This window comes from Coffea arabica, chromosome 10c, assembly GCF_036785885.1.
Source record: "Coffea arabica cultivar ET-39 chromosome 10c, Coffea Arabica ET-39 HiFi, whole genome shotgun sequence".
Taxonomy (NCBI): Eukaryota; Viridiplantae; Streptophyta; class Magnoliopsida; order Gentianales; family Rubiaceae; genus Coffea; species Coffea arabica.
This window is the reverse complement of record NC_092329.1, coordinates 27350151-27358060: the sequence shown is the minus strand read 5'-3', so window position 1 is coordinate 27358060 and position 7910 is coordinate 27350151.

The following is a 7910-nucleotide window of genomic DNA, read 5'->3' as shown; positions in this document are numbered from 1 at the left end:
GTATATTGTTACTACATGACGTTAGTATACCTGTATGTACATGGTTATCTGTCCAACTTGATATGTATTTGTGTATTTGCTTATCCGTCATCTTGGTATGGCGTGTTATGTAGGTATATGTTTATTTGAATATTTGGTGCCCTCAATAGTTACTTTAGTAACATTATCGTGTTTATTTACTAAATTACCTTTTGGGGGAAAAGAAAAGAGAGGAAAAACATATATATGGACGGGAGACGTAGCCGTGGACGTGGACGTGGCCGTGGGAATGAACGAGCTCAAGAGCCAAGAGAGGAAAGAGAAACAACATCTGCACAAGAGCAAGGAACGAGGGTTGAAGCCGAAGACCCAATGGCAACGGTAATGCAACAAATGACAGATATCTTGGCAAGACTAGTGGATCAACAAGGCCAAATGGCCGTGAATCAACCCCGGAACCCTGAAATCGAAGAAGATAAGGCTCTTGAGAGGTTTCAGAAATTTACTCCTCCGAAATTCCTTGGAGGATCTGATTCGGATATAGCCGAACAATGGTTAGAGGCCATGATTAATATTTTCACCGTCTTGAACTACACCGAGCAAAGACAAGTAAACTTTGCGGTGTTCCAATTTGAAGGATCGGCCCGAGCGTGGTGGAATGTTATTAAAGCAAAATGGGAAAGAGAACAGACCGTATGAACATGGACGAATTTCATAAGGGAATTTAACGAAAAATACCTCCCTCCTTTAGTTCAAGAGAGGAGAGAGGAAGAGTTTATTGGACTACGCCAGGGAACGTTAAGTGTGGCCGAATATGAAACGAAATTTACGAAACTATCCAAGTTTGCTTCTGAATTGGTGGCCACAGAACGGCGAAGAGTAAGACGGTTTATACAAGGATTAAATTTGGAACTCCAAGAAGCATTAGCGGCAGTACAAGTGAATACGTTTACGGAGGCCCTTGAGAAAGCTCAAAGAATCGAGACTGCAAAGGCACAGATAAAAGCTTCCCAGACCCAGAAAAGGAGTGCATCGAGTAGTGTAGCGGAGGAATTAAGTGAAGCGAGAGTCCCTTCCAAAGTGCAAAAAGTGAACTTTTTGTCCCACCCACCATGGACATTAGGGGCGATAGGTGAAGGATCTACAAAAGAAAGCCAAATCAGATTTGGGAAAAGTTTTCAAGAAAGCCAAAAGATGGCTTCTCACGTGGTCTGTGGGTACTGTGGAAAGGCAAATCATGTCAAAAGCGATTGTTGGAGAAAGGGGCGGAAATGTTTAATCTGCGGAAGTGGCGATCATCAAGTTAGCAACTGTCCGAGGAGACAGTCACGTGAAAGCAATACTCTGCAATTGGATGGAGCTAAATCACAAGTGAATGAAGGAGGGAAACGAACTAGCGGACCGGCAAAGGTTTATGCTTCAGACAACCGACAAGTTCCAGACTCGTCTGAAGCAACTGAAGGTAAAATTTCGAGGACGAAATTTTTTTAAGGGGGAGAGAATGTGAGAACTCGCAAATTTCTTGTATTTTTCTCAAAAATACCCTTTTATTTGAAAATTATTATTTATCAAAGCCCACTACCCAATTATTTCACAATAAGTGTAAGTAAACCTAGAAAATAGGGTTTTACGCTTCGGTTTCAAGTTTGGAGCAAAATTAGGGTTTTCGCGATTTTTCGCCGGATGAATTTTCGGTACAGAGTAAGGATTAAATTTGAGGATTAAAAGTGACTTTTAAGTGAGAAATAATATGTGATTGGTAGCAGTGATATAAGGTTAGTGAATGGGAGGTAAAAACCCTAGTACGTGAGTTTTTAAGAAAAACGGCGCGAACCGGCTGGTCCCGCGCACTATCGATTGAACGCACTGCTTGACCACCATTTTTCCTTACCAAACAAATTTATTGAACTTGAGCAAAATATCTTCTCTCTTGGCAACAAGCTTGACCGAATGTGAGGCTAGGAAATAACAAGAGAAAGAGAAAAGAAAGAAAGGTGGTGGTGGCGACACTTGTCGCCACCTTAAGGCTTCTTGACCCAAGACAATTATCATCCATTTAAGCACCAAAATTCAGCATTTTACCCCTTATTTCTGCTGCTGCTGGCTGAGAGAGAGAAGAGGGAAAACACCAAAGGAAAACATTTCATTTCATCTTCAATCCAACAACTTAGGAAGAAATCAAACAAAATAAACCGATTAAACTTGTTCTTGAGTGACTAGTTAGTGAGTTGTGGTGAGTTTTTGAAGGAGAAAGCTTGGGCTACTCTTAGTGACCTCTAGTCAAGGTAAGAGAGCTTATCTCTCCAAGTTTTACTTTCAATCTTGTGAAATTAAGTTTAGCAACTTGATTTTGTGGTGGAATCATGGATGATTATCATGTTTTAGTAGTTTTCCCCTTTTTATTTCATGAACTAGGGTTTGGGGAAATTCTGCCCAATTTGTTGTATGATGCTTATATGTTGCAATTGAAGTGTTATATGGTGTTGTGGTAGGGATTAGACCAAGAAATTAAGGAAAGTTGCACTAGAAACTCAAAATTCCAGAATCTGGAAAATTTCCCCAACTTTCTGTCCGAATTTATATCTGTATGTTAGAGGTCGATTTGGCCTTAGATCAAAGAAGAAAAGTTGTAGAGAATGGTATTTTATAGGCGCCTACAAATTTTCAGCTCAATCGGAGCAACGTAGGATGTGAAAAGTCCAAAATACCCTTACTGTTTTAAGTATTTCCTAAGCAGTCCGTGTGATCAGTTAAGTCCGGTTTATCCCATTTTTTGACTAGGTTCCATTCTGATTTAGTGTTTTTCCAAAACATGAAAGTTGTAGCATTCTGAATTAGCTTTCAAATTCCTCTAAGAACACCTGATTCGGACTTGTGTACTCTGAGTTATGTCCATTACAGTGTTCTGCGTTTAAACAGCCGACGAATTGGTTTCTGGTTTAGTAATTCGAGAATTTGACCAAGTTACATTAGGAACTGGACTAAGTGACCTTCATGAATGTTGTATCTCTGTGTCTTAGCTTCGAAAAGGCATAGGTTTTGTCTCAATCCGATAAGCATAGCTTCGGATATGTTATTTCCGCATTCGTATGTCAAATCTGTCTTGTGCTAAGTTGAATTTCTACACTTGTGATTGTTGTAATTCTTATTCTTATGATATTGTGAGCCTATGGAACGGCTCTTGACTTGAATTGCTTATGTGTGATGTTGGGTTGTGGTTGAGGAAAAATAATGAAACCAAAATGGCTGGAAAATTAGGTAAACACAAAGGGCGTGCTGCCCAAATTTTCGCTCGAGGGCTAGGTTTCTATTGGAACTTGTATACTTTTGTTAGGCCAATACCATGACCGGTTTTCCATTTTAAAACATGATTTTTCATCCTTGGGTTCAAACAACCCTCTTCTTACTTGAAAGTCATCTTTACACGTTTTACTCTTAATTAGTCGGGTTTCTTTGTTTCCCTTAAATGTTTTGCTCGATAAACTATAATAATGTTCTCTTGTTCAACCTTAGGTTTCATTGGTGATTAAGGGTAATATCCGGAAGGATATTTTGCACGATATTTTGCATTTCTAGGTGAGTGTTCCTTATTTGACTTTATGGCTTGTTGTTCTCATTTGCTAATGTGTTAATTGCTTTTAATGATTTTCAAAACGAGTTTTCTAGGCGAGTGTGTACTTTATCGCACTCGACCTAAATAACTGTGTAATTTTCAAGGATTTAATGATTGAAATGTTACTTGCGCATGAATGTAAGCCTTTTGGGCTGAACTGGCCATTGCCCCTTGTTACCGGTCGTCTCGAGCCAGAAGCGGACTCGGTCGGGCGATTAGGGACTTGGGTGAACGTTTGGTATACTCGAGTATTACCGTGTAGGTTGGTGGAGATTGGCCAACGGCCAGGACGAGGGTGAATGAATGAATGAACGAACGAACGAACGAACGAGGGTTTATTGATAAACGAAAAATGCATTTTCTAATGATTGGAGGAATAAGGGGAAATGTCAGGAGAACGAATGAACGAAATAACGAATTGCTCCTTGTGAGCCGTATCCTTTTAATGAATGTGTTACTATCGCTTTCCATTGTAAATGTTTCTTGAATTATTGATACTCCATGTTTAATGTATTGGATTGATTATCTGATTATGTGTTCGGAACCTCACTGGGCTTTTAGCTCATTCCTTTAGTTTTGTTTTCCTTACAGGGGAAGGCGAGCGAGGACGTGAGCTTGAGATAGACTAGCCAATCTAGTTTTGTTTCTTTTGTTTCTTTTGTAGCGGTTCTCGCCTAGTGCTTGGCACGGGCTGGACGTATGAAGGATTGAGAACCCTTGTATATTTAATGTTTATATTCTCTTTTGGGTTGGCAATGTATATAAGTTCCGCTTTAAGTTTGGATCAATGCCCTATTTATTCTTGTGATTTATTTCAATTTTTAATTGAGGACTGTAGCGAACGACTGAGTCCCGGCGAGAGCTGGGCAGGCGGCCCGCCGAACCCTCTGGTACGCCTTAGGGGGAGGTGGGGTCGTTACAGCAGCCCCAGCGGCATTGGCCTGAGGAATGGAAAGAAAAATTAGCGTGCTGCTGACTCCATGTAAGGAAGGAACGGAGATGCAAACGACCTAAATGAAAGGAGACCTACTTGAGCCTGGGCAGTGTAGTACATGTCCTGGAACTCGGACGGGGTGGCCAACTCCATCCACCTCCTATCTCGCGGGAGGACCGAGCCCGCAATCAGCTCGCGAACCACCTCGGGGAATTGGGTTCGGTCGTTGATAGAGAACCCCCAGGACGGGCAGAAACGACGGTGGTCGTGCATAGTGGGGGCCTGACCCGGCTTCACTGGGGTCACGTGGCGGAAGTGCCACAGGCTGGAGGGAGGCGTCTCCCGTGCGTACTCCTCCGCGGAGCCAACCCCCAGGTGGACTGGACCCGCGTGGGAGGCGCCCCCGACGTTAGCAGAGGAGGGGGCTGTGCTGGAGTTGGCGCGAGCTTCTTCCCGGGCTGGGAGGGCTCGTCCCCTCGACCCCTCTTCTGCCCGGTCGCTTTCTTTTTGCTGGCGACCTGTTTGGAGGGGGATGAAGAGTGGGGCGTTTCTTTTGGAGAGGCCGAGCTGCCCCCTGGGGCCGGAGATGCTGCGGAGGCCGTCTTGACCGCCTCCGATTGCGGGGTGGGGGTGACCTGCTTGGAGGGCGTGCCCAACAGCTTGGAGAGTCTCCTCACTACAGCAAACACCACCAGGTTAGTAAATGCAGGTCAGTAAAAGACAGAAGGAAGCAATAGACTGCAGGAGCCTAGGGGCGGCATTACAAGTGTTGTAGTCGGTGGGAGAGGGCTCCACTTCTCTAGAGGACCCGGACAACGTCCCCATCAGCCCGGCTGCAGATATCTGTTCGGTGGAAAACCTGGCCGTGTAGAGTTTCACCTTGGAGCTCACCAACTGGCTGAGGGCTTCGGAGTCCAAATCCTCCGGGTAGGGGTCGGAGTCAACCTCCCCGACCTTCCACACATTAGGGGGAAAGCTCGTGGATTTGACAAAGAAGAAGTCTCCCTTCCAGTTTTTTACGAAAGAAGGGACCCCAAAAAGCAAATCTTGGGTGCCCTTTCCCCCCCGAACTTTGCTAACACCTCGGCGGGAGAAGTAGTACCACCCAAGAAGGGAGAGTTTGAGAGTGTAGGAGGCTCGGAAGAGAGAAAGAGAATAGGGGATGGAGCAGATTTGACAGAAGATCAGGAACCCAATGATGATCCTGATCGAATTGAGATGGACCTGGGTGATTCTGAGCCCCCAGTAGCTCAAGATCTCAGTCAGGGTTGGAGGAATTGGGAACCGGAGCCCCGCGAGCAGCTGCTCTCTGTAGATGGCTACAAAGCCAGGGGGAGGTCGGCTAGCTCGATCGTTGGGCCCGGCAGCCCGCGGCTCGAAGGCCGGAGGAATGGAGAAAGACCCGGCTAGCTCGGCCACTACCTCGGGTGAGAGGGTGACCTCTTGCTGGTCCGGATAACCGAAGTCGAATCCAGGATCATCCCCCTGCTCGGAAGCAGGGGTCCCTTCGGAGGAGTCCCTGTCCTCCCCAGCTCCCCCCTGGGTTCCGCCGGGAGAGTCATGTGGAGACTTGGGAGAGGGAACAAAAGTGGTCTGCTGCTCGATGAGGGCATCGAGCTCGGCCACCTCCTCCAAGATTCGGGCAGAAGGAGAATTGGCGGATGGAGAGCTCATAATGACTATGGATTCGAGCAAGTCAGGGATATGGAAACCGGGATTGGAAGCAGAAGAGGAAGAAAGAGGAGAAAGGGGAGATGAAGATGAAGATGAGGATGAAGATGAGGAAGAAATGAGGATCCTAAGGACTCTACGATAGGCCGGAATCTGAGAGGCGGTAGAGGTAACGCCGGACCGATCCGACATAAGAAGCAGATGATGGAAAAGGAAAAAGAGAATGGAGCAGGAGGGAAGAAGGGACTTACTGATGAACGGAAGGGGAAAAGAATGAAGGAGTCGCCGGAATCTGGGCACTGAAAGTCGGAGGCCTTGTCACTGGAAATTGAAAATACATGAAGAAAGGAAAATGACAAATAGAATCGGATGAAATTTGGCAACTCCTATTTATAGGGGATGAAATGGGGGGAAAACGGTTGCTTGAATTTGAACCGTTCCGTGTGAACGCATTTAAGAGCGGTACGGAGATCGAAAAGACGCGACAGCTGAAAGGACATGGGCGCAGCTTTTCAGTGACAGCACTGTACCAGAGGTGACCCTGGCAGAACAGTGCGCGACGCTGGTCTCCCACGTGGCAGGGGTATAGATTATGTCTGCCAGGAAGTCCTACCTAATCTAGGGGGCTAGTGCAGAGGCCCCGTCTTGGGCCTAGACACGTGGAAGCCCAGGAAGGGCAGAACTGGGCCTGGACCCCAAGCCCCTGACAACCGTCTTGGGGCATACCGCCACTAAGGCTCCGAAAGGCTCCAGGGAACAATCCCGCAGAGGGTGGGGAGAATCCCCCTCAGCACGGGATTGAGGCTATACCGGGCAAGTCCCGAAACGTACGGAGGTCGGACTTTCGAGCAGGTGTAAATGGTAACACACACCAACTACGCAAGGTACGCTCACTGTTGGCACATTACTCCCGACTGTTCTACTTCCCGTGAACTCCACTCACCGGAAAACTAACTTGACCGTCGGAGTGCCCTCGGAGACGACCTCGGGGCTCCCCTGTTAGACCACCCTCTTGTTTGCTTTGCAGGCTCGGGACATGCTCTTCTCATCAGCACGCCGAGCTCATCAGGTCAGCTCGGTCCGTGGAAGCTCAGCGCTTCTTCACCAGCCATCCTCCCTGTTCTCACATATAGACAGTGAAAGTAGCAATTAGCCAAAATAAGAATTTAGAGGAGAAGGCGTGGAATTTGAAATGATGTCTTTATTGAGGGAATTTGAAATCCATCTATTTTAATTTCTAAACTCCCTTTCAATAAGTGGTGGATTTCAAATCCCAATTCTCATTGAGTTAACCAAACAAATGAAGAGTTTTGGATGAGGATTTCAAATCCAGATCCTTCATTCCAACTGCACTTTCAATGTTCTTATCCATCGCCTAATGAATTGTTCTTATCAAACACATACCATGTAAAGGAATATTGCACGATTTCTTATCAAACATGTACATCGCTTAATGGATTTTTCTTATCAAACAAGTAATATTGCCTCATTTCTTAATGAATTTTTCTTATCAAACACGTACGATGTAAGGTACCATTTCATGATTTCTTCTTCATTTTCTTTTATCGCTTTCTTTACATTAAAGATAGCAGTTCAAAGTTTATACTTCATATGGCTCACCTGTACAAAGAGCCCTAGTCTTTTATTTTTAATTTTTTTTTGGCAGAATGAGGGCAAGAACAGCGGCTAAGTGCTAAAAGTAATCAGAAATGT